This window comes from Heliangelus exortis, chromosome 1, assembly GCF_036169615.1.
Source record: "Heliangelus exortis chromosome 1, bHelExo1.hap1, whole genome shotgun sequence".
NCBI classification, from domain to species: domain Eukaryota; kingdom Metazoa; phylum Chordata; class Aves; order Apodiformes; family Trochilidae; genus Heliangelus; species Heliangelus exortis.
In genome coordinates, this window is record NC_092422.1 from 139,118,136 (window position 1) to 139,133,229 (window position 15,094).

The 15,094-nt window shown below is 45.9% G+C and overlaps 1 protein-coding gene across 6 annotated transcripts in view; it reads left to right on the top strand.

The window, feature by feature from the left end:
* Window positions 1–38: 38 nt before the first annotated feature.
* Window positions 39–15,094, top strand: part of DENND2A (DENN domain containing 2A) — a 60,542-nt gene continuing 45,486 nt past the window's right edge. For 2 of the 6 annotated variants that reach the window (XM_071727281.1, XM_071727289.1), the window contains exon 1: window positions 1,581–1,749. The gene's annotated coding sequence lies outside the window, so the exon portion shown is untranslated. Of the gene's footprint in view, window positions 261–1,580; window positions 1,750–5,953; window positions 6,042–15,094 lie in introns of those variants that run through there. The other 4 variants (XM_071727260.1, XM_071727243.1, XM_071727253.1 and 1 more) reach the window with 3 other exon arrangements.

Here is a 15,094-nt window from a genome sequence, read left to right on the forward strand (position 1 = left end):
GGGCAGGGGAGGTGTTACTGTGCGCCTCAGCGAGGGCACCGATGCCCTCTGAGGGGAAGAGTTGGAGCTGCCGGCAGAAGAGCGGGAGCGTTGCCTCAGGTTGGGGTCATGGCGAAGGAGGGCGAGAGGCCCCTTCCCTCCTGTCACACACTGGGTGCGCAGTGACGAGCGGGAACTGTCCCGTGCTTGGGGCCTTCACATCTCTGCAGCTGAGGTGGACTCTGGCCATGGTGGTTTTGAGCCTGCCTTGGGTTTTACCGGTGAGCTACAGGTGAAATGAGGGAGATTACACGTGCAGGGCGTACTTCAGCCATTGCAGGGTGACAGCAACCTCTTCTTTTATTCCATGACAAGAGGGGCTATTTGCATTTTTAATCAGAAGCCAAGGCTTTCTAGTGGTAGCCTGGCTGAGACAGTTGAAGCATTGCCATTATTAGTGATATTCTTTGCAGGGTATTAATGAAACAGCCAACACTTAGAGTAATAGAATTATCTGAGAGGACGTGATGGCAGGTAAAGGAAATTTAAATGAAAAGGAGAAGCCTGATGAGGTGATGATATTTCAGTAGAACTACCATGTTGTTGTTGAACTACTTTGAGCTCTCTGCTGTGATGGCAGTGCTGGGTCTCCTGCTTGTTCTCAAGCCAGCTGGCAACGTTTTGACCTCTTTTGGAATTACACTGCCATGAGGGATTGCTCATTTCCTTTGAAAAGAATATGAGCTTTTTATAAATTTGAATTAATGAAACACTTTCCAAGGATGTACCTGTTGATGGTGACATCACCCATCTCTCCCTTTCGGTAAGTTTTGTGTAGGCTAATGCAAAACATCAAATAATGTGTTTTAGGGGACGGCCACTGACACGATCATGCTTCAATTTGTGTTGACATCATGGCAGTTCAGCTATGCTACTGCTTTGTGCAGGGAGGCTTCAACTGGGAGCCCTTCACACTGGGAGTTCAGCTGATTCCCAGCCTCGGCTGTGTGTTACCAACTACATGCTTCTACCTGGAGGGAAAAACAAAAATCCTTTCTGGTATTTTTCACCTATGCCGGGAACCACAAACATGGAATTAATCCACATTCCAATCCAAATCCCTCCCCTACCTGCTTGGTAGCTCAGATCAGACCAAGTAAAATTCTGTGCCAACAGGGAGCTGGATCCTGGCCCCACGCAGGTGAACGGTTCTGCTGATGGGAATGGTTTCTCAGGCCTGAGGCTTTCCTGGCCAGACGCTTTCTCCTGAAATCCCCTGCGAGCTGATACTGGTGCCGGTTTGGTAGCAAGAAGGGACTTTCTGCTTTCCCTCGGATATGTCTGCTTGCAATTAGACAGGCGTCTTGCGCACCTCAACTCTATTTTTAAATTTTTTTAATTTCTTTTTAAATGTCTGCCCTTGCCTTCTACGGCTCCCCCTCCGTGCGCTCCCCCCAAGTTCCAGCCTCGCCGAACCTCCCAGCACCCCGGCTGCCAGCCAGGGCAGGACGTGGTGTTCCCCCGAGCGGAGGGGCGGGCGCGGTTGCCTCGGCGGCGGGGCGGGGAGGGGCGGTGCTCCCGCTGGAGGGCGGCCGGGGCCCGGGCCGGGGCTGGGGCTGGGGTTGGGGCTGGTGCCGGCGGGGGGCGGCGGCGCTGCATGGCGCGGCGGGCGGGGAGCCCCCAGCCGCGCGTCCGCACGCCGCCAGCCCGGCGCCGGGCGCCGCCGCCATGCCGGGGCACGGCCCCCCACCCCCGCCACTGCCGAGGAAGGTAAGGGGGCGTCGAGGGGCCCGTGGTGGGGGCCGGAGCAGCGGCAGGGGTTACCGGGGGAGAACGGGTAGAGGGGACCTGGAGGCAGCCCCCCGCAACCTGTAGACCGCTCGTCTCCCGTGACGGCGGTCGGGGTACGGGGGATGGATGCCGCTCCAAAAAATCGCTGATTCCTTTTTTTTCCTTTAGCTCCTAAGTTGTTTTTTCTCCCCCTGGTAATGCGTGTGGCTGCAGAGACCAGAAACCGGGGGGCTTGAGCCGAACCCCCTCGCCTTCCCGGCCGCTGAGGGCACCGCCGCTCGTCCCCTCCGCTTTCCGTCGGGATGGGGAGCGCTACTGCTCCCTCCGTCCCCCTCGGGTGCGGGCGGGACGGAGCCGGAGGGCTGTCGGCCGCAGGGGAGTGGGAGAAGAACAGGGGGTACGGAAGGAGGGCGGTGGTCCCGCAGCCGGACCAAGGGGTTCGAGAGCGACGGGCCGAAGGAGCGGAGGCAACTCATCCGGCCACCGCTCGGCCCCTGGGTGAACTCAGCCCCGCTTCGGTATCCCGAAATAAATAAATAAATACAATTTATATGCACATATATATATACGAGGAAACGCTCGCTGAGCAGATTCTTTGGGAGAAGCCCGGGCCCTGCTGGAGCAAGAAGCAGAGTCCCTCTCAGTTTCAGTAAACTCCTGATTAACTGCGTGATAGTAGCTCTGCATTTCTTTCTTTCTGCTCTGGATATCCTCCTTTTCTCTTGCTTTGCCCTCGGTAGGAGGAAACGTCTGCACTTGGGTGCAGTCCGTAGCTTAACAGGGTGGCATTTCTGACTCCTGTTTGTGTTCAATGGGAGGATTCACCTGTCTTGAGGCCAGAAACACCAACTCACCTTCCCGTTGTGGTACCGAGGGATGGTGGCTGCTAATGTGATAGGCACAGAGATGGGGATAAGCACCAGCTGGTATAAGAACAACGAAGAATTAACAGTCTGCTGCTGTGGTCCCATGGTGTCAAATGCAAGCTGGAGAGTAAACTCTTAAGGTGCATTTGGGACACTTGCAGAAGATGTGATTTTGTGAGTCTCCAGAGAGCCTGGCTCTTGATGCTTAGTGCTGGAAAGAGGGGTGGCTATGGGGGGTTGAAGCTTTCTGACTGCTAGGGGATGCACTGGAGCCTCACAGGAGATGGTATTAACTGCTGAGCGTTTGGTACTTAACATACTCTTTACAAGAGCACGGTTTTGTTTCCTGGACAGGTCAGCAAGTTGTGTGGGACCTGTTCCTGCTCCTGGGGTGTTCTCGGCCGCCTTTGCTCTCAGCGTTTAAACTGAGTTGTTGCTTTTGGAGAGGAGTTTCTCTGGCCTGGAGCTCTGCTAGGAGCATAAAGAAAAGGGCAGAGAGATTTCCATGGGGCTTTAATTTGCTGCTAGGAGAGCTTCTGGTGTTGCTGGTGGATTAAGAAGCTGTTTTATGTGTTGGCTGCCACTTTACTGACCACTCATTCTTGGTGTGTGGTAGTGAACTCAAATAAAGTGTACTGGCTCCATTTCTGAACCACCAAAAAGGGAGTCATTACTACATCCTGCCAGAGGAAAGGAATGTGTTTCCTCGATCCTTGTGTAGTATTCTGAATTGTTGTCGTTGGGGTAGTGTTTGTGAGGTTTGCTGGTTGTGGTTTTTTGTTTGGTTGGATTTTCTAAAATAATCCAGTGTTTCAGTGTGTTAGAATGGCTAACCACCACATCAGGACAGACTTGGAAACAGCTGAAAACTGTGAAGTATCGAAATGACAGGAAAGCCACAGGATTTCCCAGGGTAATACAGAGTCTCTTTGAGAAACAGAAGAGAAAACACTGAAAACAAAGGGCACTGGAGCAACCCTGGATGTAAAAAGCAGTTTAAAGATGTGTGGCTCAGCTGGGATTTCTCTTTGCTTCTGAGTGGGAAGGTGGTGTGGTGAAGCCCGGGTTGGCCTTCGGCATGTCCCTCTCCTGACAGTCTATGTAAAAATTGGTCCCTGTTCATCATCTCAGATCCCCAGGCATGGTTCTCCTTGTAGACTACAAGTGCATGTGCAGTGTACCAAAGTCCTGCTTTCGGTACTGTCCCCAGCCTGATAATGCCTTGGGAAATCTTTGAGGACATTTTGTCTGCAAAGACAACCACATGATGCTTTCCGTTCTCCAAAAACAAGAAGGGAGTTTAGATCCTTTGTCAAGTGTTTACAATATGCTTGTCTTTCTGCCATGCCAGGTGTATTTATGTGTTGGAAATGTTCGTTTTGACAAGATGATAAATAAAGATCACATAAGCTGCAAGGCTGTGGTTTTCACAGAGTGTTGATCTTAGTTGGGTAGGAGCTTGTTGTTGTGAATATCAGCCATAATAACTAATTCATCTGGACAGGAATTAAAATTTCTGTTTTGCTGGATTGGGAGCACAGAGTCAAATATAATCCTTGTCTCAAGTGTAAGAAATTTGGCAATGAGATCTCCGTGCAACTGATCTAGACTGTTAAACGTGGGGAGATGCTGGACATTTCAGAAGTGCCCAAAAAGTGTGTTCCTTTGGATTCCTCTGAACGTATCACCCCAGACAGCTGGTTTTCTCTTCTTTCTGTGGCACCTGACATTTATTTCCTGACTGGGACTGCGCTGCTCCTTCCTAAGTGGAGGCCAGGGCAAGGGGAGAGAAGGCTCTCTAGTGCACCACTAAGCCCATGAGAGTGTAGAAGAGCCTCTCTTAAGCTCTTGTTGAAGCTGGTTGATTTTGATGCTCAGCTCTCTTAGGCATACAGAGCTGGGGTATAAGCTCTTCAGGGAAACATTTTTTAGCGGAAGGATTTAAGTACTAGTGGCTGATAAGGCTGTTGGCAGGGTCCCAAGATCTGGCTGGAAGAGGCCTCTACTACGAAGGAAATGCTGAAATAGGACTTTTAATGAACTTGCATAGCAGTTCCTTAAGGACTGTGAAGACTCTCCACAGGGAAGAAGGGAGTGGGATGTGGCTAGAAAGAAATTCCTTGTTGCATTTGAGTTCTGTCAGTACATGAGAGAGCCCGGTTTTGCCTGGATACAGCTCAAATAATACAGCATCTGAGGGGCAGGAATCTGTACACACTGTCTTACCCAGGCAAGGCTGGAAAAGAGACAGTATTTTTTCGAGTGTAGCTCTGAAGTGCAATGGAAAGGACAACAGCATGTTTGTCTTGTTTGTGGGATCTTTCTCCAGTTTTTACCTCTAAGCAGCTTTACCAGCTACTGGAAATAAAAGTAGAGGCTTAAATGTGTGACTATGCAGGACATTTGGTGGTGGTTTCAACCCCAAGTTTTAGTGAAGACAGCCTTCATTCCAGAATCCTGGCTTCATGAAAGCTGTACTTTTGAAATGTAGGGTTCCATACGGACCTTGGGTGATCTTGAAGTTAGGTGCCTAAGACAAAGAAGCCAGAGTCCCTGGAACCACTGACCCTTTACAACCTGGGTTTTCAACCAAAGGCCGCCACGTCTGTGAGTGGAAGCCTGGCACAGAACAGACTGAGGAGCAATTAAAGGTCTCTGTTGTCAGCACAGCACTAGAAGACATCACCATCTTACAAAAGTAGACACTTAAGGCCTTACAGGGCAGTCCTATTCAAGATCTATCCCAACCTTTATGTAGTTCACCACCTAATTGGGTCAAGGTACTCTGTGTCTTGCAGACATTCAACTGAGGAGGTGGAAGTCGTAAGTCTGCAGTCCCTGGTTAGAGTAATGGATACTTGCCAGCTGCTCATGTGAGCCTTCACCAGTTCATGTCTTTTAGTGATCCAGGAGCTCATTGAGAACTCATGGCATAGAACTTGCAGTGAAGCACCCTTTGGGGGCTGCCATCATGATGGTCCTGTCCCTCCTGTGCTGAGACAGCTCTGAGCAGCTCTGAACATGTGGTTCCAGCCTGTCACTATTGTAGTTTCCAACATGAATTGTGCTTTTGGGATAATCCTGGTCTGGTGGCCAGGGTAATCCTATGCTGAAACCCCCTGGATGTGTGCTGCTCTGAAGTAGATATGTTTCCTAATAATTTGCTGGTAAAATGTGGGGTGCCATGTGTGCAACAAAGGCCATAAAAGGCAGCTCATGAGAAAACTTCCTTGCAAGAAATATGAAATACCAGGACTCCTTCCTTTAATACAGATAACATGTATTGAGAACTTTATTTTTGTCTTTTCTTCAAATAGCACTGTCCCGTGGTAAAGCTGAGGGGAAAGCAAGCATAATTGGAAAGATAGAAGCTCGAAAGAGTAATGGCCTGCTGGAATGAATGCTGTGAGTGCTGGTATAATCTTCCTCCTTTGTTTCAGTGCTTCTTCCCCTCCCCAGGTCAGGGAAACCAGCTGCAGCTGGCATACTGATAGTTCCAGGGATTTATTGGGACAGATTCAATACAGTGATGATTAAAGGGCAGGTTTTAGTAATTAAACTTTTTAGGAGTTAGTAGATCTCTGAGGCCTTCTTGAGCTTTTTGGGCACTGTCATGAGCCCACTGCTGGAGCACTGCCAGCCAAGTTTGCCTAAAGTCTTTTGGATCCTTTCAGTTGCTCATGCAAATGAGAATTTGGCTTGAATGTTACCATCATGTTATAGAATCATGGAATCATAGAATATGCTGAGTTGGAGGGGACACATCAGGATCATCGAGTCCAACTCCTACAATTCTTGTAGGGCACCCCAAGAATCACACCATGTGCCTGAGAGCATCATCTAAACGCTTCTTGAACTCGTGCAGGCTTGGTGCTGTGATCACTTGCCTGGGGAACTTGTTCCAATGTTTGGCCACCCTCTGGATGAAAAACCTCTTCCTGATACCTAACCTAAACCTCCCCTGATTCAGCTTTCTGCCATTTCCCTCAGTCCTGTCGTTGGTCACAGGAGTGAAAAAATCAGAATCTGCCCCATGTCTTCCCCTGTGAGGAAGCCATAGACTGCAATGAGGTCACCCCTCAGCCTCCTTTGCAATCCAAGTGACCTCAGCAGCTTCTCATAAGTCATCCCTTCCAGACCTTCACCATCCCCGTGGTTCTCCTTTGGATGCTCTCCAATAGCTTGATGTCTTTTTTATATTGTGCTGCCCCAAACTGCACGCAGTACTCACGTGGTCCTTTACTAAGCAGCTCACGGGTGGTTGGTGTGAAGCCTCAGGTTGCTCACTGGGAGCAGGAGTCCCTGTGGCCAGACTGCTGTGTTCAGCCCAAGCAGGAGTCTGCTGGTCCTCATTCCCCCTGCACCAGAGCCAAATCTTGCTGTGAGCTCTGTGCTCCCAGGCTGGGAATCAGCAGAGTTTATGTGATGAAAGGGAGCAGAAGATGGCTTTTCCTGAGCACTGCCTTTGCCCATGCGTGTGCTGGCCCACAGCCAGGGTGGAAACTCTGTCCTCATGAGCAGAGAGAGTGAGATGGGAGGGGCAAGAGATGGAGAGGGGCCCAGAAGCAGAGGGAATTAAAATGAAAGCACCAACACAGTGAAAAGCCTCTACCAGAGGGGCATGGCTATCCCCTGGGCTCTTCACACAGTTGGCTTCACATGCAGTGCTGCTGAGGTCTCATCTAGGAGTGTGGGTATGGGGCATGGGTCATTTTGAGATGTGTGATGGAAGATCAGAGTAAAAGGCAAAAGGAAGGAAGCTAGGCAGGTAAGTTAGCTGTTGTTTGGCTCTATCTATGATGCCTGAAGTAGGGGTTATAAGTTGCTACTGGTGTTGTGCCACTAATAAAGCAGATGCTGCTGCTTAAGCCATTGGAGGGGCATTACTTTTTTTTCAGCTGTGGCATCCTTTAGCTGCAGCAAGTATTGCCTCATCTTCTTTGCAAAATGGTATTGCTAATGCTGATGGAGATGTGTTTCACTGGTCTTGTTCCTTCTAGCACATGTAAAGCAGAAAGCTATTGATCTGGATTGAGACTGGTGTAAAGATAGGTTCTCCAAGTAGATGCTGGTAGCTGTTATTTTCCTGTGCTCAGCTCCTCATTAGGCATCATGGTACGTAAACAGATTTGCTGAAAAATTCAGCATACAGAGTGCTGACCTTGTATGGAAGGGTGTTGCCTTAGATATCTGTGCTGGAGACTGTGCCTAGCAGAAAATCTGGCTTCAGAAAAGCAGTCAGAAAAGCTTGGCTCTGCTAATTTGAAAATCTGGCTCAGATATTTGAAATGTTGAGAACTGATGATGGTTTGCGGCAGCTCAGGTGAGGAAAGGTGCCACCTCACTTGGAAGTGGACAAAAGAGTTCTAGGTGGGACCCTGCCAGGCACTGGGACTCCTGGTCCCCAGAGCAAATGGCTCCTGACCAAGTTCAGGCACTTAAGGTGTGTTTCCAGAAACTTACTTGGAACTCTGGCAGTCCACCAGAGAGACTGTTCTAGAGGGCAAGGACTTAGTACTCTTTGAAACCATAATAATAATAATTTTAGATGCTCTGTGTTTTAATGAAATTTCTCTTTGGGAATCCAAGTGGTGAAGCATTTCTGTGATCCTGCTCTCCTTAAATATTCTGTACAGTGTCCTCAGTTTGGCAAATCATTTAAGCAGACGTGCAGGTCTGGGCACGTGTTTAAATCCACCCATCAGAGCGCTTCAGCTCCCAGTGCTGTACATCATTCCTGCTCAGGGAAGTTTGGACTGGAATTTCTGTAGTCTAATTGAAGACAGTGGGCTTTGAGCATAGGCTTAAAATTAAACACCTGTTTAGGTGCTTTCCTCATCACAAGTGGTCTTTCACACACCCAGATGCATTTAGTAGAACCGTTTTCTATCAGCAGTGTCCTTGAATCTTGCTTTCCCCTTAATATCCTGCGAGGTTTCTTGTGGAGTTCTTGCTGTGTTACTGTGAGCAGTTCAGGTGAGATGCTGTCAGAGCCCTGGTATTTTGCTAGCATTGTGACTGGGCATGCATATGTGAACGATTAAATCAACCCATCAGAGTGTCATCTGGAGAGAAACAAATGCTGAGTTTGCTTTGCAGGCAGGGGGAGGATGAGATTCCCCCTCTGTATTTTTTGCTGAAAGCTTTTCCCTCTGCAGATGTGCAGCTGCTGAAGTTCTTTGCCAAAAGCTGGCCATGACTTAGAGAGCTGGGGAACGTGCACACATCTGTTTGCAGAGGAGAGCAGCAAAGGAGCTCGGGTCTTCTGTCCTAGGGGATTATGTTCTCATGATAGATAGTGCTGGCTGTCACGGAGGGAAATGGCAAATTTCACAGGGCACCATGAGGGGACTTCATAAACAGGAGTTTGCTCTCCCAGCACCACCTTGCTAAATTAAAAAGAGCTCCCAGAGACTTTTCAGACAGTTGAAGCTTTTCCTTTAAAAATGTTCAGCCTCCTCCAAGAAGATGGATGAGTTTTCCACAAACAAAAATGTGTTTCATCTGCAAAGCATGCTGTGAATAATGGGCTTCACCTTTTCTTTTAGGTAGGAGAAATCGAGTCTTAGTTTATGCAGAGCTCTGAGTGGCAAAGGAGTAAAAGGAAATAAATGCCTCTTGCCACAGTTGAGAGGGATATAATCTCCAGCACATGTAGCACTTTAGAAATCAAAATATGACCAAAACCACACCCTGAGGCATCCTTCACAGTCTACGGAAGTCTATGGGAACTTCTACATGAATTCAGGGAGCTTGAGATCAGACTGTAATTGGGAGTTTGTTTTCCCCTGCCTTGACATACTAGGCTGTATGTGCAGCAATCTGTAGTCAAATTCTGCAAGCTAATTTCTTACTGAAAGGAGATGTGTTAAGGTATTGAGCCTTTTCCAGCTGAGGTAAGAAGCCCTGATCTAGCTAGCTGCCATTTTCCAGCTTTGTCAGACTCTTGAGAAAGGACTGAGAAGTTTCCTACTGGGAAACCAACACGTGATAACAACTTTCTGCATCAGATTTCTGTCTCAGTCACCTGAAATTACTGTGAGTGGCTCCAAACTGAAGTTTTGCCATAGTGTCACCTCTCGCATACAAGAGTCCTGTACTTGTATTGGTGAGGAATACTGGAAGGTATTGCCACTTAGTCTGTGCTAAAGCTTGCCCCATTGGTATCCTCTTGTTTTCACAGTAGGAAACTTCCCTTATAGGATGGTTTAGCATACACATATTCAGTGGGAAACCAAGTTTTACCCTGTTAAATTCCTGAATTCCTCTGCTAGTCAGAGAAAGACACTTTTGGGTGCGTTTCAAGGAAAAACAGGATCGGATCATTTCTGAAAGCCACAACTGTGATAAAATTCTGTCAGAATTTGATGAGGCTGGATTTTTTTAAACTAATTTATTCTGACATGTAATATATTGCTTCATGTCTCACTTGTTTAATATTTGCTTGCATGCGGTAAATTTTTTTTTCTGATCCAGAGGAATCTGGAAACATTATCAGAAAGAGAGGATATGCGCTGTCAGAGCAATGAAGGACTTCAACTCTGACCAGCAATCTCTGCAGGAATAAAAGTTGTAGGTTTTCTATTCTTCAGACCAAACTATTTACATACACGAGTCCCAGTCCCTTGCTCTTCCATGCTCAAGGCAACCTTCCATTTGATGATGATGGTGATGATTGTTGTTATGAATAGAATAGGAATAGCAATAGGAATAGGAATAGCAATTGGAATAGCAATAGCAATGTTTCAGTTGGAAAGGTCCTACATCTACTCCAACTGCCTGACCTATTCAGGCCATCTGCCTGACCTGACCAGAGACATCAACCACCTTTCTAGGAAGTGTGTTTCAGTGTCTGACCACCCTCTTGGTAAAGAAATGCTTTTTAATGACCAGGCAGAACCTTCTCTGGCACAGCTTTGAATCATTTCTACGTGTCCTGTCACCGTGTGCCAGAGAGAAGAGATCAGCACCCCCATCTCCACATCCTCTCCTCAGGAAGCTGTGAAGAGCAATGAGGTAGTTCCTCAGCCTCCTTTTCTCCAAACTCAACAAACCTGAAGTCCTTAACGTGTCCACACAGGACATACCTTCCAGTCTTTTCACCAGCTTTGTTGCCCTCTTTGGATGAATTCAACAGTAGCATTTTATTTGTACTTCAGCCTCCTAGTAGAGATCTGCTTTTTGAAAAAAGAAGCCTGACTTTGGATTATGTTGAGTTTTCTTTCATTCTATTTTTAAGTAAAAAGAAATTTTCAGAAAAGCCTGAAAACAGTTAATCACCAGCCCATTATTTTTTCCTGAAGGACTGAAGAAGTTCAGTCGTCCTACTGTCTCTGTTGCATGTGTAACTTTTTTTCTTTTTGTTTTAAAAAAACCAAAACAACAACTTGTGAATAATATTTTGCAAAGGAGAAGATTTTGATGTGACTTGCCATGAAATCCTTGGGTGCAGAATTAAGCAGGAGACTGTATCACACAACTTTTCTTTAGCTTTGCAGGGTCATCATAACTCAGTGGTACACTGATGGAGCACAATGAGGTGTATGTGGATGAGATGGATTGGCCCATTGTCACAGTTTAGTTCCTGCATAGAAAACTATGTTCATCTGAGGTATCTGGAAGCATATTTGCAATATAAACTTACTCTTATCTCAGTGTATGCTACTTTGAAAAGTCAGTCTTGCTACACATACAACCAGAAGTAGGAATGATTTCTTAGTCATTTCTATTTATACCTGTCATCACAAGTCAAATTCTCATGAATGAAGCCTGAAGTGATTTCTTAGTTTTATATGATATTTACAACACAATGCATCTCTGTTACTCCTTTAGCTTGGGAAGGCTTGTAAGTAATAATTACTTCTTGCTAACCTATTGCTAGTGCTGAAGTTTTTCCTCTGCCTTATTTTTCTTTTTAATATGAATGCAGTGAAACCACTTGGAGAAGAGGATGACAGATTTTTGTCAAGTATATGCTGTCCCATGTGAACATTTGAGTTGTTACATGTGGAAGGGATGGGAAGAAGAATGGCAGAACTTTTACTTACCAGCCAAGAAGTAAAACAATTATAGCATTACATAAATTCTTCTTGCACTTCTAACTGAATAAAATGTTTGGGGAATTTTCCCTAAAAGATCCAGATTAGCTTTAGTTTGCCAGTAATGTCTAGAAATTCTCTTTTCAATGAAGAAAATCACACTGATATCAAAAGATCCATTGTTTTCAGGCATGGATAATTGAAACAGCATAGTGCAGCTTCTACCTTTGTATAAAAAAGGTGGTTCTGGTGGAGTATCTGTCTTAAGTGTATCATAGGGTATCTAATAGGGTATCTGTTAAGATACTCATAGGGTATCAAATCAAGAGAATATGTGCATCTGTTACAAGCAACATCATCTGCAGGGACAAAAACATTTTCTTTTCAGAGCCCAGCCTTTAGAGCTGGGTGTGTAATTCTGGTCTTTTGGGGGCAGGGGGGATAGAAACATCACAGAGGACCCTGTGTATCATCAGTGTTGTACTTGTAAGGTCACCTTTGTCCTAATGCTGGTGATCTATTGTGAGAAACCTCATATGCCACCCTGCAGGAAACTTTTTCTTTTAACATTGTATGAGAATTGACCCATGCAGAAAGGTTTTATGGGGCTCTCCTTGGGTATCTATAGGTGAGGAGCAGAAATGAGATGGATGTGAAGAGTTTAGTGGGTGAAATGCAAGCCACAGCATCATCACTGGAGTCAAATCAACACCCTCAGTAGAGCTAGGATTTTGGCTCTTATTGGGGTAGAAATGAGAGGTTCATGAGCATTTCAGATGAAAGGAGATGGTGTTTATTGAATAGTTCAGGAAACAGGGGCTTCCGCAAAGAGTTTGACTCCAGAAGTCTCCTACTTTGATATTTTGTTCTGGGTCCTGTAAAAGGCGCCCTTGTGAAACGCATTCAGTGCTGGCTCCTTTGTAGTGATGAGTTTTCCTGTGCACAATAAACAGTATCGGGGCCCAGGCCAGGACAACATTCAAACATCTTGGGTGGAGTATGCCTTTGTGGTTACTCTGGAATACAAAACTTGGATGCATGTTCTCAGGGTTGGAAGTTTCTGTAAGAAGAGCTCTGCTTCAGTCATGAGATAAGGGCCTGGTGGAGGAAATCGAACGCGGGTGCTCTGCTTCTGCTCTGTTGTCAAACAGTTCGATGTATATGAAAGAAAGTAAACAATGGAAATTGCAGTCCCCTGGAGTATGTATTGCCTTTAGCACATCCCTTGGAAGACAGTAGTGAAAACTACGTGCCTGTTTGATGGCTCCAGTTTCTAGGTTTTCTACAATCAGAAAGCCAAAGAAATCTTTCAGAAAAACCAACCAAACAAATAAATGCTTTCAGATTTCTCAGTTTGGGCATTATTTAAAATGTAGTTATGAAATAACTTTAAGCTTTTAAAGAAATTGTACCCTGGTCTCTCTGAAAGTGGAATGAATTTGGGAAAAAAATATTTTCTTTTTCTAATAATGAGAATTTAGCACTCATCAATATTTGCCAAGGCAGCTTTATTGGTGGGTTTATGGCCTCCCTAATAGTTTTCACTGAACTGTTGAAGTTTGTTGGGCCCTAGAGAAGCACTGGTGACAAAAGACCAAAGTGTGATAAAGATTGCATAATTGTATATCTTGTTTTAGCAGTCATTTTTTTACTGTTTTCTATCTGATCAGTAGGAGAGTTTTAAGAGATGAGAGGCAAAAAAGTATCTCTTAAGGAAGAAAAGGCACCTAGAAAAGGCATTTTGACAGGGAGTGGGTTTTGCGTTTTTTTTGGGAAACAAGACAAAAAAAAAAACTAAACCAAAGAGAAACTAAAAATAAACTTTATCTTTCTTCTTTTACATCTAATTAATGACAGTTTATTATAGGATAATCCAGGTTGGAGTGGATTATAGGAAGTCTCTACTCCAGTCTCCTGCAGAAAGCAGCTTCAGGCTTGAGCTCAAATGAGGTTGCTCAGGGCTTTGTCCAATTTGCTCTTCAGTGGTGGAGACTGCAGGACTATTCCAGTGAATAGATCTCATATATAGATCTCATATATAGATCTCTTATAGATCTCATGGTGCAAAAAAAATTTTATCAAGTCTCTTCCTTTTTTCTACTTTTCCCCATTGTCTCTTATGCAGCTGAGAGAGAAGCAGCCAGGGCATTGGCTTCAGGTCCCACACTGTGCTTACAGTGATGGTTTTGTTTTTATGAGAGGCAGAATGTTTAAGTAGTCACAGTAGAATGTGGAAACCTGAGTCTTCTCCCTTCATCCCAGTCCCTTCTGAAAGGGACTGGGATGCATAAGTGGCAGTCCAGATCTGGCTTGGGTGCACTTAGGTGCAGAGGGTCACTGGGTCAGTTTGTCCATCTTCCAAGCTGTCAGGATGTGAGGAAGCTCTTTAGATCATGTCTGGATGAGTGAGTTCTTCTGGAAGTGCTTTTTTTGAGGGCTGTGACCTGTTATCTCAGACATCTTTCACATCATCATCAAGTTCAGCCAGCTCCCTTGAACTGGAGATGATACCTTGTCAGAGTTTGCAAGGTATGTACAAGGTGCACAAAGATACAGATAGATGTTTTCTCAGTTTTTCCAGCAATACCTAGACAGTGTCTCCTGTTGCAATCAGTGAAAAAGGAATGCATGCTTAGAGGTCTTTGAAAATGTTAGCTACTTTTACTTTTTTAAAAAAAGAGCCTTATCCTTAGTTTTGAAAATGGGTCTTAAACTTTGAAGTCTTGTAGTCAGGTCTGCAAATTCTTTTATTTATTCATTTATTTCCTCAGGGCTTTTCTGCCACAAAGTTGGAAGCAGGATGTGCCACCAAGCACATTGTAGTGTCTTGCTGGAATTCTTGGCTGACCATACAAGGGAACGATCAGATTTTTTTTTTTTTTTTTCCCCTGCTGCATTGTTGTTGGTTTTTGGTTTTTTTCATACTCAGAAGCTTTACCAAAGCCCTGTATCCCTGTACCAAAGGGGAAAATGGATGGATGGTTATGGATGGACTTACTGTGCTCTGTCCTTGTCTGGTGGGCTGGGGAGCCAAAGAACAAAGGGTCCCTCCCTATGCTTTTTTGTGCTCGGGTTGCTAAATGTCTGGATGCTGAGAGGGTCGCGGGCAGCTGAGCAACGTGGCAATGTGAGGTGATTTGGTTTTGCTTTCTTGTCCAGGAGTGGCGGTGAGAACAGCACAGGAGAAACCCCCTGTGTTTCCTTGGTCCACTGCCTTGACACTTGGCTCCTCTGCCGAACCCTTCGGCGGTTCCTGTGCTCAGGATCCCCTCCCGGTGCCTGGGAGGCAGAGAGTAGGGAACCGCGCGAGTGGAAGGGTGGAGGAGGAAGACCGATCCCCCCCCCGGGATTTGGGGTTTCGGTTCGGGTGGGTTTTTTTCACCACTTTTATTGACCATGAGTGCAATGACCGCTTAACCA